Source organism: Triticum urartu, chromosome 3, assembly GCF_003073215.2.
Source record: "Triticum urartu cultivar G1812 chromosome 3, Tu2.1, whole genome shotgun sequence".
Lineage (NCBI taxonomy): Eukaryota > Viridiplantae > Streptophyta > Magnoliopsida > Poales > Poaceae > Triticum > Triticum urartu.
The window spans coordinates 1,063,380-1,085,029 of record NC_053024.1 but is presented as its reverse complement, the minus strand read 5'-3'; the positions used below and the strand labels follow the sequence as shown (position 1 = coordinate 1,085,029).

Below are 21,650 nucleotides of genomic sequence, written 5' to 3'. Positions count from 1 at the left end.
CATTTTATCCAATGGCTATGTAATCTTAATATTCCATCCACTGAAGATTGGTTGTTTGTGGGGGATTTCAACTTTATTCGAGCACCAGAGAATCGTAACAAACCAGGTGGAAGCATGAACGATATGAATACTTTTAATGACTTCATCAGATGTCAGAGCTTAATTCAATTACCCATTAAAGTTCGTTCTTTTACCTGGAGCAACATGCAATTGGACCCTTTACTTGAACAACTGGACTGGTTCTTCACAAGCTCCAATTGGATTCTGTCATATCCAAAAACTCTGGTCAAACCATTAGGTAAACATGTCTCCGATCACATACCTTGTGTGGTTACCATTGAAACCAATATACCCAAATCCAAATTATTTCGCTTTGAATCCTTTTGGGTTCAACACCCGGGCTTTATGACTGTTGTCGAGACTTCCTGGGCCAAACCAGTTCATTCCACCAATGCTGGCACTGTCCTATGCAAAAAAATTCAAAACCCTATGTAGAAATCTCAAACATTGGAGCAAGGGTATCTCAAAGCTTTCAATGGCCATCGAAAACTCCAATAAACCTCTCTGTGAGCTAGATGAGCTTGAAAATAAGCGTGCTCTCACTGTGCCTGAAGCAAATTTCTGTCGCATACTCAAAGCTCACATTCTGCGATTACTAAGATACCAACAACTTTACTGGAAAAAGATATGTACAATTCGATGGGTCCAATTTGGCAACGAACCTTCAAAGTTCTTTCAGTCCATGGCCTCGGAAAGATACAGAAAGAATAATATTGCTTCTTTGACGACCAGTGACGGCACGACTATTGAAGATCACGCGGGAAAGGAATCACTCATATATCATGCTTTTAAGGAAAGGATGGGATCCTCACAACCATGTAGCATGAAGTTTGATCTTGCTAGTATAATCAAAAAATGTGAAGGGCTTGACGAGCTAACACTTCCTTTCACTCATGATGAGATTGACAAAGTTATTCGAGAGATGCCTGCAGATAGGGCTCCGGGCCCGGAGGGCTTTACTGGACTTTTTCTTAAGAGATGCTGGCCAATCATTAAAGATGATTTTTACAACCTCTGCAATCAATTCCATAACGGTGATCTCAACCTGGAAAGCATTAATGATGGCTTCATAACTCTCATTCCAAAAATTGGATCACCTGAAACTATTAATGACTACAGGCCGACTACTCTTTTAAACTGCTGCCTAAAAGTCATCACTAAGATCTTGGCAAATAGACTAAAAAGTCATTCTGAAGATTATTCACAGAAACCAATATGGGTTCCTTAAGGGGAGGACTATCCAGGACTGCCTCGCATGGGCATACGAGTATATCTATCAATGCCAAACTTCTAAAAAAGAAATCATGCTTCTCAAGCTTGACTTTGCCAAAGCCTTCGATACAATCGAACATGAAGCGATGATTGAGATTATGAAAAACATGGGATTCAATGACAAATGGCTCACATGGATTCGCCGCATCTTCTCTTCAGCAAAATCCTCTGTCCTCCTCAACGGTACTCCCGGGTGCCAATTTTTTTGCAAATGTGGGGTCAGGCAGGGGGACCCTCTTTCACCCCTCATTTTTGTGCTAGCGGCGGATCTCCTTCAAGCGGCCATCAATGATGCCTTTGCACGCCATCAAATACACCCGCCCTTCCCTTCTCCGCATCAAAAAGAGTATCCAGTCATCCAATACGCCGATGATACCATACTAGTGTTACCAGCATGCGCACAACAGGCGGCCGTTATCAAGGACATTTTGACTGACTATGCTACGTCCATTGGTTTGAAAATAAAATTCCACAAATCTACTCTCATTCCAATCAATGCTAATACTGCTAAGTCTGAAGAGATTCCTAATATCTTTGGATGCGTCGTCAGCAAGATGCCCTTCACATATTTAGGGCTCCCGCTTGGAACCACTTGACCAACTGTCCTTGATCTCATGCCTCTGGTCTGTTCCATGGAGAGAAGACTAACAACTACTCTCAACATGATCTCATACAGTGGAAAGCTCTCCCTGCTCAACTCGGTGATCACTTCGCTCATTATCTTTGCGCTATGCACGCTTCGACTGCCTACCAAAATCATTGAGCTCCTGGACAAAATTAGAAGGAAATGCCTATGGACGAAGAAAACGGAGAAAGGGGACAAATGCAATTCTCTTGCCTCTTGGGAAATGGTTTGTCGTCCCAAGGAAAGTGGTGGATTGGGAGTGATTGATCTCAGGATCCAAGGCGATGCACTCTTACTAACGTATTTACATAAATTCTACAATAGATGGAACGTGCCTTGGGTTGAACTCGTATGGGACACATACAACACGAATCAAATTCCGCATGCTTCAGACCCTTGTGGTTCATTCTGGTGGCGCGATGTTGCCAAACTAATGCCAATCTATAGGGGTATCTCAAACGTTCATGCCAATAATGGATCCAATGTGCTCTCCTGGAAAGATTTATGGACTGACACCACATTTGATGAGAAGTACCCGTGTGCACTCTCTTACGCAATCAATGAAGACATCTCTGTGAGGGATTTCTTGTCCATCACATCATTGAATGAGGCATTTCATCTACCTCTCTCGGCACAGGCCCATGCAGAGGTGCGCCAACTGCAAGCGGACACAAGGGAAACGGCTTTCTCCAATGAACCAGATGTTTGGACGTTTATTTGGGGCACGGAAAAATACACAGCTCACAGATACTACACTTTTTACTTCAGAGACGTGAGCGCTCATGAGGCGTTTGGCTGGATCTGGAAATCTAAATCCACCATGAAAATTAAAGTCTTTGGATGGCTGCTCCTTTCCGACCGACTAAACACGCGAAATATGCTCAAAAGGAGGCACTACAATATAGGAAATGACTATGATTGCATCCTATGTGGGCTACACATTGAGGAAACACTGGAGCACCTCTTCTTTGAGTGTCAATTCAGTACTGAATGCCGGTCCAGCCTTGGAATTACATGGAATCAGGGACAACCTCGCCTGCAAAATCTTGTGTTTGCCAAAAACAACTGGAACAGGCCTCTCTTCATGGAGCTATTCCTGACTGCCGCATGGAGTATCTGGAAAGAACGTAACAACAAACACTTCAGGGGGATGATGCCCTCAAAGACTTCATGGTTAGATAGGCTTAAGACTGATTTTTCTCTCCTCTCCTCTATAGCTTAAGTTCTCCCCCACCTCCCAAAGGGAGGGTGAATTGTAAAGACATCATGTAAAAACCCTTATGTAAATTGTTATCCCCATCATATTAATACAAAAACAATAGGAGGTTCTCCTATTGTTAAAGGTTCAAAAAAAACCTCAGCAAGCACCTGCGTGGTGGCATGCAGAGCTTCGTGAAGACCCTACCACCGCGCCACCTCAGTTGCCTGCCTGCCTACATGGCGCCGCATGCATCGCTGGCCGGGCGCATGTCGAAGCAAGGCGAGGCAGAAACGGACGGGACGGGCCTCACTTCCGTCCCCGATAAAGCTAAGGGACACCTAAGCGACGCATTAAATGCTTCTTCTCCTGTAATACGTGCGATAAGCTCGCATACTGTAGACCTTTCCACCTTTTGTGTGCCACTATGGCGACCCCTTTTTGCCTATAAAAGGATGCCCGAGGCGACCAGGAGAGGGATTCGGCTTTTTGGAACTACGCGACCACCGTAGCTAGTTCAAAAGCTCAAGAACACTCAATATATCCATCAAAGCAGGACTAGGGTTTTACGCATCCTCGCGGCCCGAACCTGGGTAAACAATCCTTGTCCTGGCTCCTGGACCTGCTCTCCTCACAACCCTGCGCCCGCCGACCGTAGTAGGGATTCCAGTGATCCCATAGGTGTCGTTCTCACCGACAATTATCATTCTAAGAAGGAGTGGGATCTTCTCTTACATGACTTGTGAGAGCCTCCAATGGCATTGTTCCTTTCCAAACGATGGAAAAATTATTTTTATGGACCCTATCTTTTTTGCTTTCGAAACCATGGCGAATTTAGTTCACATATCATGGCAAATTAAGTTAATGTATATATCATGGCAAATTTATACCTTTTTTAACATGTCTACTTTGCTTTTTGTTTGAATCATGGCTTCACAAAATTACAAAACGTTTTGTGATGATGCATGAATAAATCTCTAGATTAAGGATGGCAATTTTATCCATGGGTACGGGTACCCGTGGATACCGTACCCGCATGGGCAGGGTATGGAAAGAATTTTGTACCCATGGGTAGTACCCATACCCTACCTGTTAAGTCATGGGTAGGGTATGGGTATAGCCTTGTACCCATGGATATACCCATACCCTACCCGCTTATACTAACATGTGGACCTTACTCATGGAGTTCCAACATAAGCGCAAGGGTCGGTAGCGTTAAAGGAGCTGGGCGACCCAACTACTCCCGTAATTAAGCCTCACATCATCACACCAAATCCCCTCTTCTCCATCAAATGTTTTTTGTCAAATGTGCTATCAATGAATGTAAAATTTTGAATAACTTGTGTACTATTTGATCTACCCGTTGGGTACCCAACAGGTATGGGTACCCGTCGGGTATGGGTACGGGTAAAGTTTCATACCCATGGGTACGGGTATGGGTAGAATTTTGTACCTATTGACTATACGGGTATGGGTATGGTATTGCTCTACCCGCCCCATACCCTACCCATTGCCATCCTTACTCTAGATGCTCTTCTACTAGCTGCCATGGGAACATGGCAAGTTTGTTCAAAATGTTGAGACACCACAAGTTGAGTAGAACAGGACATTTGTGTAGAACATCGCAGAATGTTGAAATGTCTAGTTGATTCTCTACTTTAACATGGGGATTGCTCCTCCAGTAAGTAGTATGTAGTACAAATTTTTGTAATCTTCGCAATGCCAGTATATACCAACTCTAGCTTTGCCTTGAGTCGTGCATCAAAATTTTCTCCAGTTTTTTCCATGAATCAAAAGTAAGTACTGTTTAGCACTGTTTTGCCATACCAAGAAAGATTTTATAGTTTTCGCCGTGCTTGTAATATAGCTTTTCCCTTGTCACCACTGCAACTTTTGCCATGCCATAAACACATTTATTTACCATGGAAAATTTTCCAAGCTATTTGTTATGGCACTTTTTTTTTGCCATGTACGAACAAACCCTAAAATTTGCCACCTTCTCACAATCTACCATGGCAATTTATTCTACAGACCATGGCAAATTTAGTTCACAACACAGGTAATTTAGATAACACCCCATAGTAAATATAGATTTAAATGTATCATGGCATTTTTATGGCGTCTCAGAAAACAATGGCAATTTTTACTTTTTTGGATAGGGCAAACTTTGTTTGATCCAAAAGCAAATTCAGGTTTGTATTGCCACGGGTCTTTTTGTGTTGAGTAAAAAAAATGGCATAGCACATGTAGATTTTGCCATACTACAATGCACTTATTTCCCGGATCATTGAAAAAAAATTATGAACCGTGGCAATTTTAGTTAAATGGATTATGGAAAATACGTTGCTTTTTTTTACCATGGCATTTTTTATTTTTCTAATCATGGAAAATTTTGTTGTTCTTTTTTCATTACAAAAACATTTTGTTTTTGCAATGGATATTATTGTGATCAGTACAAAAATGCAATAGCACATGCATATATATTTGCCATTTGATACGAACTAATTTTGCCATGTAGTTTCTTCAACTTTTTGCAATAAAAATTATTATTTTGATTCTGTAATATGTTTTTTACTACCGTTGTGGCCTTTTTTCGATTTTTTGGGCCGACTGGATTCATGCCTGTTGGGCCATTTGAAATAGTCCAGAAGAAGTTATTTTTCGGTGTGGACTCCTTCTGCGGTGAACAATTTCGGGGCCGACTGCATCCGTTAACGATCCGGTGCCTGCAGTGCTGCTAGCATGGGCCGGTCCACTAGCGTGCTGCCCATTTTTTTGATTTTTTTGTTACGAAAATAAAAAATATGAAATCAAAAAAGGATTACATATTTAAAGAAAAAAGGTTCATCCATTTGGAAAAGAAGTTCATATCTTTAAAAAAGTTTCATCAATTTTGAAAAAAGTTCCTCAATTTGAAAAAAATCATCAATTTGGAAAAAGTCATTCAAATTGAAAAAAAAGTTCATCCAATTTTGCAAAAGTTCATTAAATGAAGTAGGCCCGGCCCGGCAGCAGCCGCTCCCCCGGTGGTGCAACGCGGACTGGGAGGCCGACGGGAGTCGACCGGGCAGACCACGTGGTCCGCCGGGAGCAGGTCGGCCATCTCGTCCACTGCCATTAAGACTCCGCTGTTGTCTTCGTCATCGTCAGTGACCAGCAGCGCTCTCTTCCTCCCGTCCCAGTGCACCAGCCTGGCCGCCACGGGAGACTCGGCTGCTGCCGACAAGCTCACGCACGGGGAGAGGCCATTTCTCATGGTGCAATGCATAAAAAAGAGAACCGTGTACGCCTTCTATAAGCTTTTAGCTGGTGGAGGAGATGGATCTGCTAGCTAGGCAGTCAGCAGGAGAATTGCGGCATGAGACATGGAGGGGGGAGGAATATATGTTGTCGATCCCTCAGGACACTCGCCATGGTAGGACGGTTGTTGACCTCCTTCCTATGACATCAGGACCTGGACTCTATTGTATTACGTATCCAACTTAGCAAAAAAATAGAAACAAATCTAGCCGGGCGATGGACGACATACGAAGTACAAACTCATTTTTTTTACGTAGGTCTACTTTTAAATCTTAGCCGTCAATCTTTAAGGTTATGATAAAATCAACGGATATAGATAGATGACGTATGGAGAACTATGCAAGTCTACGTCCTTTAATATTAGGTAAAGATAGAGATAAAGATATGTAATCTAGGAACGGATCTCTCAGTTGTTTCTATTTCTGTTTTTTAGCAAACTAAGTTGTTTCTGTTGTAAGTGGAAGATTTGTGTATGTTCTGTATAACTTGTGTTGTTGGGTGTTCTAGGTGCTTCGGCAATATGCGCACCCTCTTATGGCCCAATCTCTGAACATCGCTTCATTAGGTTAATGCCATGCCAAAGAATGTTTGATACACATAGAGTCTTACTCATGCAAAATGACAACTAGGCCGACTGTCAATCATGCATACAAAACACAAGCTGGAACAAACTATCTTATCAGTTATAAGAATATATAAGTTTCCACAATTGCGACTATCTTTTGGAAATTCTGACTATTCTATCATCAAAATGGACAGGCGCAACATCTTGTGCCATCAATGATCTAGTAGAGGACTAAAGCTTGTATGTACTCAACAATAAAGAACTATTGAATAAATACTACTTGGAGTGGCGGTGTTGTGGGTGCGGAGGGAGGCGCGTAAATGTCTGGGAGGCTGGGCGACCGATCACAGGGTACAAGTTGTCGAGCTAGGATGAGGTACCAAAGCCTCTTTCTTATCCTCCTCCTCGATGATCGCCGCCGCGTCCACCACCGGCCTCCTAGCGCACTCCCTATGAGGTGGAGCAACAGAAGGGCGAGCTGTCATCGCCGGAGCCACTGTGGCCTTGCCATTGACCTTCCTGCCAGCTTTGCTTGCTGTTCTGATGGTCCGAACTAAGTTTTTAGTGCACAACCTCTTCCTTGGTGTGGATGGTGCTGTTGGGGTCGTTTCTGGTGTCCGTGGACGGTGAGGTCGCGGAACGATCTTGCCTCTCCATTCTAGACGGAATCAGAGACATTAGTGGTGGAGGCAGCGAGAATGGGCGGCGGAGGCGGGAAGTGGTACGGTGGCCCCTCGGGAGGGAAGAAATGGGTCGAAAGTTTTTCTCTTGGAGGTGCCAATCGAGTATATTTGAGAGAGTTGGGCTGCCTTTTATGGCCGTTGAGTAAAATTTATTCTCCTCTAACGATTTGAGTTATCAGTTAGGTCGGTTACAGGAGGAAAATAGAGATTTATAGGTTTTTAGGGGATCGGCTAGAGATGCTCTTAGACATACACCCAATTACGCCAGTACAATCTGTCATATTGTTCGTCATTCGTGCCACCTTGCCAACAGATTGGTCTCATCATCTTAAACTGTTGTTCTCATTACCACGGGTTTCGGTACTTCAAAGAGATGAAAGCTACCTACCTACTATGCACCCCTGCCGTGGACAATTGATGTTTTGGCAACTCCCTGTAATTATACAGCCATATACACACACAACCTAGTGAACCCAACTGGCCTCATTAATCTCATCAATGTCTACATAACGGACGCTGCACTTCCATTAGCTAGATACATGATTTTACGTTTGCTTAGCTAATACTCGGTGCTTGTCGGTTAACTAGATTTCTCCATCATTTTACGTTTGGTACACCATTTCTGCTGTCCATGCATGTCACGTGTGTTAAGCCAGATGGAAGTTTTCTCAACTAAGAACACGAGGAACGAAATCGTTAAGATGTAGGCAGTTAAAATCAATCTTGTCGTGCATACATTTTTTACCAAATCTAATGTCACCTGATAAGTGTCCTTTCACTTGATTTTTGAGAGTCAACTTAATCAATATATCAGGAAGATGGTAATTATATATAAAGATGAGATAATAACATTAGAGAAACACCAAAATGATATAGAAACACGCGGAATATGATGGACTAGGATGCGGAAGGTGCCAAGGATTTATTTTGTTCGAGTTTACAAATGATTTGAGATGTGGCTGTTTATCCGAAGGCTGGGATTGCCTATACCGTTTCCATGTGAGGGTGCCGCCTCGGACTGGCAGTTGTCGGATATATATCCATCCTCGATGGCGGAGGCCAGGGGAAAACCTCTTTTTAAAAAAATCTATTATTGATCACTAACTACATATCTCTCATCTTCTGTCCTTGATTCTCCTGTTGGTTCATTTGAAGATATAATTGTAATGCCGAACACTTTATGATAAATACTAGGACATTTGTTCCAACTAACATGCATTCACTCCATCGGAGATACAAATACTTCATTCCATTCATCTGCCCCAATGCATAGGAATTTATTGTCTTCATTTCACATACTATCTAGTAGCACATGCTGAAAACAAATATCGTGTATCATTCACTTGATTGAAAAGACTAGTAGAGAATGGTGGAAGATAGAAGAAATCTAAGAATACATGGAAGTGGGAGGCATCAAGAAGAGTGGAGGAGATGTATAGGATCATCGCAATGTATCAAGTTAAGCTACACGTAATTTGATCTCAATGTGGGTGAAACTATGGATGTCTTCAGGATCCAAGTCATGATCAAAGTCAACATATAGAGTTGCGTATTTTGCTTCTTGACTTGCTGATGCTCTCAATTCGCTGTAAAAAATTTCTACTAATATGCTATACAAGTGACCTCGACCAATCTCCTCTTCTACATCTATTTTACTTTGGATATCTTAGTTGTAAATAACATATCCTTACATGTGTCCCTTCATTTTATAAACAAACTAGGAATACCCATAAATTCCTGCAAGATCGACGGTGATAGGGGGGACAATAGGAGTACTTCTCATTCTAGTATTGAACTAGTTTACAGACAATGTGTATTTCACATATACGTGCATCAAACAGCTAGCCATGTCCAAGTCGACAACAAGTTCTAAACCATACGATGTGGCCAATACAGTGTTTTCATGGACACATGATGCTTTTGCTGAGCTTGAGATGCTTACTCCCTAGTCTATTCAGTTTATCCAAACTAAAAATGTCTATCCCTATGTTGATGAGCTAGATTTCGCAAAAGAGGATGATGATGCAAGCTCAACAGATGCTAATATTGACTATTACAATGGCACTGGCAAGAAATATCCATCAGAAACTACTATCTGGTCTGTCTTTTGGTTATGTGGTAGTCTTTTCAACTATCTATTGTAAATGCCTATTTTTTTTACTTTGCCTAGGATCATGTCTAATTATAGCACGGCCTCCTTACATTAACTAACAAACCCGGAACTTGCAATGTTATGTAGGCTATGTTATCTCATGCTATTATATTCACTATAATGTATCTGCAAATCTCAAGAAAATCCACAGACCGCATCAGGCAGAGTAATCTTTTTCGGCAATACTCTATGATGGTGCAAAATCCTTCCATGTTAATCTTTTTCGTCAATCTTTTTCATCAGTACTCTATGATATCTGACGCTATTTTATTTCTTCTCTTAGGCGATAGATCTACTACCGAACCGTTGTGGCAAAACCCCTAATGCATCTGCCGACTACCGTTACAACCGTTAGGGAATGCCTAGTCGACCCCTCAAATTTAGGGCCTCAAAAGCCTCCTCATACCTTAACTCCTTATATTTGAGTTCAAAGAATGTGGTACCTAGCCAAACTCCTGAATTTAACTCCTCAAACTTGTTTTTTCACGCAATTTCATTCAAACAGAGATTGCATAAAGTAGTCAATTTGAAGAAAATAAAAAATAAAAAACCCTACTGCTCCTCCTTCATGAGCGTCTCCCAATCCACGCCATCCTCATTGTATTCATCGGATCCGGAGGCACCAGAGCACATGTCGATGTCACCACCGGATGGCCCAACCTCATCGGTTGGACCTTCTTGTACATCTCGAGGCACCAAAATTCCTCTTCACGAGCCTACGATACATTGATACGTCTCCAACGTATCTATAATTTTTGATTGCTCCATGCTATATTATCTACTGTTTTGGACTATATTGGGCTTTATTTTCCGCTTTTATATTATTTTTGGGACTAACCTATTAACCGGAGGCCCAGCCCAGAATTGCTGTTTTTTTGCCTATTTCAGTGTTTCTAAGAAACGGAATATCAAACGGAGTCCAAATAGAATGAAACCTTCGGGAACGTGATTTTCTCACCAATTATGATCCAGGAGACTTGGACCCTACGTCAAGAAAGCCACGAGGTGGGCACGAGGTAGGGGGCGCGCCCCCACCCTCGTGGGCCCCACGAAGCTCCACCGACGTACTTCTTCCTCCTATATATAGCTACGTATCCCCAAACGATCAGATATGGAGCCAAAAACCTAATTCCACCGCCGCAACCTTCTGTACCCACGAGATCCCATCTTGGGGCCTGTTCTGGAGCTCCGCCGGAGAGGGCATCCACCACGGAGGGCTTCTGCATCATCATAGCCCCTCCGATGAAGTGTGAGTAGTTTACCTCAAACCTTTGGGTCCATAGTTAGTAGCTAGATGGATTCTTCTCTCTTTTTGGATCTCAATACAATGTTCTCCCCCTCTCTCGTGGAGATATATTCGATGTAATCTTCTTTTTGCGGTGTGTTTGTTGAGACCGATGAATTGTGGGTTTATGATCAAGTCTATCTATGAACAATATTCGAATCTTCTCTGAATTCGTTTATGTATGATTGGTTATCTTTGCAAGTCTCTTTGAATTATCAGTTTGGTTTGGCCTACTAGATTGGTTTTTCTTGCAATGAGAGAAGTGCTTAGCTTTGGGTTCAATCTTGCGGTGTCCTTTCCCAGTGACAATAGGGGCAGCAAGACACGTATTGTATTGTTGCCATCGAGGATAACAAGATGGGGTTTTTATCATATTGCATGAATTTATCCCTCTACATCATGTCATCTTGCTTAAGGCGTTACTCTGTTTTCTTGAACTTAATACTCAAGATGCACTAGTCGTCAACCCGTGCGGTCGCACGGGCTAGCAACATTAAGAGGAGTTTGATGATTCATTCAAATAAACATTCTAAAATGATGATGTTTTGACTCGGTACTTTTATAGACATATGATTTTCCAATCGTGGCATAGTGGTATGTATGTGTAAAACCATGTGGAGTATAATAATAAATAAATCAAATGAACATTTACTTTATCATTAAAATTTTAATGCGGTTTTTTGGTCTAATTCTAGTAGAGAAAATTGAAATGAAATGTGTGAGTAGGAAATCAAATATTCATGATAAAACCAGCCGTAAAATAGCAACTAAATCAGAATACAATGTCATACCTATATTGCAAACAAATCATACAAACCCCAAAGTATTCACTTTGCCCTTCTATGTCCACGCCAACGCCAGCACAAACTTAGCAAGAACCATACCATATAGAAAAGGAGAAGCTACATATGAATAAATTTAGTGAAATAAGAAGTTATATGCAAAGACTACTTGAATAATGCCACCTAGGGCTAGGTTCTAAACCTGATACAACAACAATTACATACATGCTAACATCAGCTTCTTAATCACTTAGTATAGCAACCTTAAGAAACTGAATCACTCGTATAGGGATTGAAATCCTCTGGCAACAAAAATCTTGCTAATTTATCTGTTCAAGATGAGAAAAATATGCCACCTAACATTGTGCGACAGAGACATATCTAACGACAGTGAGGTTGGAATATATGATTTTTTTATTAGACCCCACATGGATGGCCACGACTAAGATAAAGAACTAACTATAAGCTGATGCAGCATCAAAACAACGTTAGTGTTCCTTCCACCATGGTCTTGTATTCTTCAAGAAAAAACAACAACAAAGTCATAGAAATATATCGTACATACTCATGAAAATTAGCTAAGGATACACATTTTTTTCTTTGGTACAGAAGGGATTCTCGTTAGTACATATCACAATAAGCTCCTTGTGCCTTTATTAACATATAGATATCAACCGAGTGCTGATGATGGATAGAAACAAATCATAGTTTAAAAAATATGGTCATACTGTAAGATTTATTATTATATAAGACAGAACTTTTATAGTCCAAATGGCAATTCTAGTTTTCATGAGGAAACGCAATATAATTTCAAAGTCTAATTCTTTTGGTTCTAAGCTACGACACCACTTATTATATCTCAGATCTGCTTTGCATTTGTTTTTGGGTCACATACAGAGTCTGGACTCTGCACACGCTAAAACAAAAAGGTTGACTGAACCATCATCCTGGCTGTATTGTATCAAGTAGAAAGGAGAAAAATTTCCTAGAACTTGCACTTGGCGACATGGGCAGACGACCAGACGGCAACACAACCCCGTGCAGTATCTACAGAGGAAAATCTGATCAATGTTAACATGTATGAAGGAACTTGGTTCGCACCTCCGCTAACGTTTATTGATGCTCCAATACCTTGGGCGGCCGGCACATATTCCTGCAAGTTGCAAGTAATTTAATGACATGAAAGATCAAGAACTAAATTTCAATCATCCTGAACATCCTGAAAATTATATTATAAATATTCATCACAATGTGCTAGACTATGGTAGATTTGTCTTGAATTCTTAATCAGTTGTCTAATTTACTATGAACAAAATAAGCGGCAAGGCTGTTAAAGATCTATGGCAGAAGCAGCTACAATTAAACATCAACTAACGACATTACTGGAGTAATCCATATCAGAGTGCTCACCTGAGATCATATATATAGATTTGTGTCAGATTTTGGATTGGACCATAGAGCACATGAATCATCTGCCATGCCCTGTAGGAGAATTGTGACAATACGTTCGCTATATAACTCTGTACCCCCAGCCCATGTTTATCTCACGGGGCTTGGGCCACGCATCCTACCTTCTGTTGGATGGGGATGGCGAATTGACGATGGCGTACGCCGCTGCTGCTCCGCCATGTATCTGTAGACGTATACAATCCTACTCAAAGTGGCGATAGAATCGGTCGCTTCAGCTCTTGTCCATCACAGCACCATGGAATTGAACGACGCCGGCATGGAGTACTTGATCGATCTTCCACCATGTATGTACCTGTAGACGTATACAATCCTACTTGAATTGGCGATAGAGTCCCTCGCCTCTGCCCGTGTCCATCACGACACCATGGAAGCAAACGGTCGCTTCAGCTCCTGTCCATCACGGCACCATGGAATTGAACGACGCCGGCATGGAGTACTTGATCGATCTTCCACCATGTATGTACCTGTAGACGTATACAATCCTACTTGAATTGGCCATAGAGTCCCTCGCCTCTGCTCGTGTCCATCACGGCACCATGGAAGCGAACGACGCCGGCGTGAAGTACTGAATTGATCTCCCGCCATGTACGTGTAGACGTAGACAATCCTGCTCGAAGTGGCGATGGAGTCCATTGCTGCTGCCGTTATCCATCACGGCACCACGGAAGCGAACGACGCCAAAGTGGAGTACTGTACCGATCTCCCGCCTTTTACGTCTAGTGTGTGGTCGTGTATAATCCTGCTCGTATTCGCACCTGCCGGATAGGAGTGCGAGAGAATGCTTCAACACCAATAGCCATGATCCGATCTTCACTTTGCGCCGGCATAGAAGGAACCAATCGGAGGCACACCGGTAATAGGAAATCTGTTTTTTGTTATTTTTAAAATAAAAGAGAGAGAGAGGAGTCAAGCCTAATAGTAGGAATCGTGATAGACGTGGGTTCTACACGATGTGCTAGTTTTTCCCCATGGTTTCATTCTACGGTTTTAGATAGAATAGAATCATGGGTTAATCCTTTCAAGCCTATATATATGGAAAGATCTACACCGTAATAACTCGGTCCCATCAAATCAACGGCTCGCATTTTCTAATTAACGTGGTAATTATTTGGGAGTTTGTAATTAGTATAGGTATAGATAGATAGATAGATAGATAGATATAGATAGATAGATAGATAGATATAGATGCTGGATAGCGGTCGATGAGTGGAGTAATAGTAGTAGATCCAGGCAGGAGTCGGTCTACTTGTCTCGGATGTGATGCCTATATACATGATCATACCTAAATATTCTCATAACTATGCTCAATTATGTCAATTGCTCAACAGTAATTCGTTCACCCACCGTAAAATACTTATACTCTTGAGAGAAGCCACTAGTGAAATCTATGGCCCCAGGGTCTATCTTTATCATATTAATCTCCCAACACTTTATTATTTCTTTTGCTTTTTACTTTGCATCTTTATCATAAAAATACCAAAAAATATTATCCTATCATATCTATCAGATCTCACTCTCGTAAGTGACGGTGAAGGGATTGACAACCCCTTATCGCGTTGGTTGCGGGGATTTATTTGTATTGTGCAGGTGCGAGGGACTTGCGCGTAGCCTCCTACTGGATTGATACCTTGGTTCTCAGAAACTGAGGGAAATACTTACTCTACTCTGTTGCATCACCCTTTCCTCTTCAAGGAAATCCAACGCAGTGCTCAAGAGGTAGCATACATCCGGCGAAGGTTGGCCCTGTACTCCTCATGAGGGCGCGTCCCCTCGAGCCATGACCAATGCTGCACGCCATGGTATTATTTCTTCTTCCGTGGTGGCGGCGGCCGGCTGGTGACAAAGCTAGATCACACCATTTCGAGGTGGCGCCAGCCGATTGGAAGCATCAGTGTGGGTGTGTGATAGCTACGGTGATAGAGAGAGGGCCAACGGGCTACTGTAGGGTGTATTTGGGCGGCGCCAGAGTGGATTGGACGAGGAGGGGAGAGAGATGGCCAGAACTGCAGCATTTTGTTTCTTGTTTTCTCGTCCACAACTACAAGAGCTAGAACTGCATAACTGGATCACCACCTTTTGGCCTTCCAGCACTGCTTGAGCAGGTATTCTTCCCATGATTCTCTCTGGAGGAATCACCTTTTCGGCGCCTTACATAATGGGCACCGTTGGTATATCTCTGACTGCTATTTGGAGGGCTGGCATTTGTTCTCATGCCACCACCATCATGTGTGATACGTTCATTCAAAATTCCAGATGGTGTATCCTCATTAACTGCATCACTTATGCATAAATTAGGATTTTCCACCATCATTGCCTTGATGCCATTGTTTTCAATGTGAGTGTTGTTTTTGTTAGATGCTAGTCTTGTGTAACACCGCCTATTTTTGAACCATTTCTCAACCTGTTAGGAGAAGCCATGGTGAGGGTTTGGCTCAATGCCAAGACAACTAGTGGTACATGAAATAGAAAATTCATGAAAAAGAGGAACAAACTTGACCGAACGTCAGACCTAGTTCTTGTGCCAAAGATCCTTTAACCACACGGCTAGGATATTCATCTGCTTTTAAATTGCTCGTGTAGCCTCTGCAAAACTAATATGAAGACCTTTAAGATGAATCAAACTTCATGTTGGCCTGGTTAAGCCTGGTAAGCTCATTCTTTCAAACTATGCAAACTAAATATATAGGAAAAAGAATGCATGTTGCGCATTCACGAAACTGTGCAAGCTTTGTTGAGATGTTTGTGGAGTGAATTAATTACTCTGGTGCACGATAAAATTTTCTTCACTTTCTTTCCCATTGTCCTTTTCAGAGTCTGATGTGAAGTATGACTCATCTTGCTTTTCTTTGATATCTTTATCTGGATCATCACCTTCTGGATCGTAGTCATCAAAATTGTCTTTCTCCTTCACATGTTCTGAATTATTGTCAGAAGAGGTGATGAAATTTGAGTCATCAGAGTCTAAACCCTCACCCCCATCCGCGAAGTCGGACTCATCTTGGTTCTCTTTGATATCTTTATCTAAATCAGGACCTTCTGGACATGGTCACCATCCTCGGAGTCCTCAGAAGGTAATTCATGGTCATCAACATTGTCTTTCTCCTTCACATGTTCTGAATTATTGTCTCAAGAGGTGAGGAAAATTGAGTCATCACAGTATAAATCTTCACCTCATCCTCTTCTGATGATCCTTCCACATGATCAACTCCATGTCCGTCGGTTATAGTTTGGGGTCGAAGTCATCATCTTCTGAATCATGCGATGGAAAATCAGCTACATCATTTTGCATAGGCTGCCAGGCCACGGCAGCTGCCTCTAGAAAAACTTTCTGCAAAAATAAGGTAGTGTGAGGGTGAAACAGTGAAACTATTACCTACCCAGAGTCATGAATGGAACAATCTGTGTCCCGTGGAGTTAATTTACTAATTCTATAAAATGTATCTTACAATCACAAGCATGCCAAAGCCATCCATGGTACGGGACTACAAAGGGAATGGTCACATGAATTAATTAACACCAGAAATAACAGAACCTTGCATACAAAAAGAAATTGGGAAAATAAATATTACCATCTTTAGTGAGTAAAGGAGGGTTTAAACAATTCTGGTGGAACCCTCTGTCACAGGCTCCGTCACCTAGAATGATGTCATTATTCAATGTACCATCTTTCAAACTACATGTGGCCCAAGCAATATGCAAGACCGAAAGCAGGGTCACTGATTAAAATATTAAGCGTAACAAAGCACAACATTGGAAGAAAAAAAATGTTGACATACATTATCACAAGATATATTTCCTTCTGAATCAAACAAAGATTCTTCAGGCATCCCCACAGTTAGAAGAATATCAAGATTCTAGAAAGCTTCTTGTATTATTAATTTGCACCGAACGATCCTTGCTTTACCTGTTCAAATCCTTCTCGGGCCTTATCTTTTCCAACTTACATGTTTGAGTATGGGTGAATACCATGTCTATATTTCAAGGAATCCACAACTAAAAACTTCCAAGAAGCAAAGTTGTCATCAGGGAAAAGGAGGTGGGATATACCTGGAATCCACATGACTTGCGAGAGCCTCTAATGCCATGAAGAATAAAATGTGTCATCAGGGGAAAGGAGATGGGATATACCAGGGTTCCACCTAGCAATATTGATTGGAGTGGTTCTCCCACTACCAATTTCATGTACCAATGCTCTAGACAAACCTTTTTGCACGAGCAAATTCAAAGGATCACCTCTGCACAAGTTTCCCAGGGGATGTGCCTAACCGCACGCTGACCATCACCCAGGAGATCCACTTTTGGCAAAAGGCAAACTTAGTCGGTCCTCATTCAAGTATAACTCAGGCGACGCGATCATGTGCCTTTGTCGGATCTAACTTATATGCATAATGGATGTTTTGTGGGATCTTGTTATGTGGGATCTTTTTAAAGCATTCAAATGCAATAGCATTACAAAGGTTGATTAGCTAAAATCCATCCATGTTTCTTGAGTTGCGCATTATTGGCTAGTGTAATATTGTATTCTGAACACTTTCTGGAACTGTACACTGCACTTTTTCCATTATTACAAAAAAATTGATTTTTTCTTCATTAAAATAAGTACAAGAAGCTTTTTGTGCACACACTATGGCGACATCTACCATGTGTTAGAGTAGTTGATCGGTTTATTATCTCCAATTCATTTATGTATCTAGAGTTGCACATTTTTGGATAAGTGTAATATTTATTGTGTACCCGTTCCGGAAGTGTATAAGGCACTTATTTTCGTCGTTGCATAAAAAGTAAAATTAGAATATCTTTTCTTCATTAAAGGAAGTACAACCAGCTTTTTTTGTACACTATTATTAAAATATTAGAGATATGTTGCGACATGTACCATGTGGTAGAGTAGTTGATTGGTTCCTAGTTTCTCTTATGATAAAAAATATATTTATTGTTTGTTTATATTTGAGCAGTTCATTGGTTCCCCGTAGTGTACATGTCACCTTTTGCTCGTCACTTCAAAAAACAAAGAAAATTTAATGTTTTTAAAACCTTGTGCAGTCCTACTATGCGGAATATATGTTTAACGGGTGTATATGCATGATTCAACAAGCATACGTCATGGATTGGGTACAGCGTCTTAGCAAAACATAGCTTCAAGAGTCATCATGAAAAAGAAGTCTGGTACAACATGTGCAAGTGAAAGCTGATGCAAATAAGACACCAGAGGAAATCATGGAAAATTAGTATTTACCAGAATAAACTCCTTACAGATAGTAAAACATATATTTCATGCAAAATGGGAAGATTACAACAGTGACACAAGGCACAATGAAATGTCTAATGTCTTTCATTCTCTATCATAAAAGCGCGTTGTTACTGCGACACTTGCAGAATGTTCAGTTTCACTTACGATCTTACGATCTGGAGGAATACACAGATACTTAGCGGAGGGTCCCATATATCGAACCAAGCTTCCCCCGAAGGAGTAAGACACCCACCATGTGGGTGAATAATTTCATAAAATGAATTTGTTGACTTGCATGAGCCAAAAGCATTAGCTAGAAACGTCATCAGCCAATCTTCCTCTTCTTTAACTCCTACAACATTTTCTTTCTTGTTTTCTCATCCACAGTAAAGATCCAGAACTGCATACTTTGCATCACCATGTTTTGGCCTTCCAACACTGCTTGACGAGGATTTTTTCCCATGAGACTCTCTGGACGACTCACCTTTTCTGCGGCTTACATAATGGGCACCGATGGTATATCTTTGACTGCTATTTGGAGGGATGGCATTCGTTCTCATGCCACCACCTATGTCTTGTTTAAGTGGACCATCTTGTGTGATACCTTCATTCATAATTCCGGATGGCCTATCCTCCTTAACAACATCACTTTTGCATAAATTACGATTTTTCACCATCATCGCCTTGGTGCTCTTGTTTTCACCTCGTGTGTGTTTTTTTGTTAGATACTTGTCTTGTGTGACGCTGTGTATTTTCGAACCATTTCTCAACCGGTTAGGATAAGCCATAGTGAGGGTATTGCTCAATGCCAAGACTACTAGATGTACATGAAATTGAAAATTCATGAAAAAGAGGTACGAACGTGATAGAACGTCAGACCTAGTTCTTGTGCCAAGCTTACTTGAACCACATGGCTAGGATATTGACCTGTTTTAAATTACTCGTGTAGCCACTATGAAAATTAAAATGAAACGCTTTCGGATGAATCAAACTTCATGTTGGCCTGGTTCAGCCTTGCCACCTCGTTCTATTAATCTATACAATTTATGATATAGGAAACAGAATGCCATTGTACCTGATTAATTATTGGCCCATAGTGCCTCTTCTGTCCTATAGCACTTCTGCATGTTGTGCATTCACCAAACTATGCAAGCTTTGTTGAGACATTTGCGGAGTGAAGTCATAATTCTGGCACACGATAGAACCCGCTTCACTTTCTTTCCCATTGTCCTTTTCAGTGTCCGATGTGATGTCTGGCTCATCTTTCTTCACTTTGATATCTTTATCCAAATCAGGATCTTCTGGATAATAGTCATCATCCTAGGAGTCCTCGGAAAGTAATCCATGGTCATCAACATTGTCTTTCTCCTTCACATGTTCTGAATTATTGTCAAAAGAAGTTATGAAATTTGAGTCATCAGAGTCTAAAGCTTCACTGCCATCCTCTTATGACGATCCTTCCACATGATCACCCATGTATTTTCGGATACATTGGGATCGAAGTCATCGTCTTCTGAATTGCCCGATGGAAGATCATGTACATCATTTTGCATTGGCTCACGTCCCACGACAGTTGCCTCAGGAATTATTTTTTTGAAAAATAATGTAGTATGAGGGTTAAATATAGTTCAAATTCATTGGCCTTGAAACAATGAAACTAATACCTCCCAAGAGTCATTAATGAAAAGAATTGTCACATGGAGTTCACTTATTAGTTCTATACATTATATCTTGCAATGATCTATAGAGCAAGGACATCCTTCATCAGCGACTACAAAGGGAATGATCACATGAAGGAATGAACACCGGATATAACATAAATATCTTGCAAAATAAATATTACTATCTTTAGTGAGAAAAGGAGGTTTTAGACAATTTTGGTGGAACCCTATGTTGCAGGCTCCATCACCAAGAATGATGTCATTATTCAATATATCATCTTTCGAAGTACAAGTGGCACAAGCAATCTGCACGACCGAAAGAAGGGTCGTCACTGATTAACATATTAAGCGTAACAAAGCACAACATTGGAAGATTTTTTTTTGTTGACATACCTTATCACAATATATACTTCCTTTTGAATCAAACAAAGATTCTTCAGGCTTCCCCACAGCTAGAAGAATATCAAGATGCTGCAAAGCTTCTCGTATTTTTTATTTGCACCAAACGATGCTTGCCTTGGCGATTCAGATCCTTCTCGGGCCTTATCATTTCCAAGTTACATGTTTCAGTATGGGTAAATACCATGTCTATATTGCAAGGAATGCACAACTAAAAAATTCCAAGAAACAATGTTGTCATCAGGGAAAAGGAGGTGGGATATACCTAGAATCCACGTGACTTGCGAGATCCTCTAATGCCTGAAGAAAAAAATACTGTCATGAGGGGAAAGGAGATGGGATATACCAGGATTCCCCCTACCAATTTTGATTGGAGTGGTTCTCCCACTACCAATTTCATGTACCAATGCTCTAGACAATCCTTCTGGCACGAGAAAATTCAGCGGATCACCTCTGCACAAGCTTCCCAGGGGATGTGCCTGACCGCACGCTGGTCATCACCCAAGAGATCCAGTTTTGGCAAAATGAAAATTTAGTGGGTGCTCACACTACTGGAATCAGCTACTTTGCCATCTGCCAGCTCTTTGCCGTCTGCTAGCGGACGGCAAAGAATCTCTTTGCCATCAGCTACCCAAAAGCAGACGGCAAAGAACTGGCTGATGGCAAAGTACTTCTTTGCCATCAGCCAGTTCTTTGCCGTCCGCTAGCAGACCGCAAAGAAGCTTTGCCGTCGGCTAGCGGACGGCAAAGAGGGAGGGGGCCCCACTGACGAGCTGGTTTAAAAAAACTTAACGGCCCCCCTCTTTGCCGTCTGCTAGCCGACGGCAAAGAGCAAGTAAGCGGACGGCAAAGGGGGGCGGACGGCAAACGTTTAGGTTACTAACAGCGCCCCACCCCGCCCATCTCTCTGTTCGATCTGTCCCCCTCTCCTCCCCGACGACCACCGCCACCCGCCGCCGCCCCCGCCA

The 21,650-nt window shown here is 41.6% G+C and overlaps 1 pseudogene; it reads right to left on the bottom strand.

The window, feature by feature from the left end:
* Positions 1–18,513: 18,513 nt before the first annotated feature.
* Positions 18,514–20,869, bottom strand: LOC125542205 (annotated as a pseudogene).
* Between the last annotated feature and the right edge of the window lie 781 nt (positions 20,870–21,650).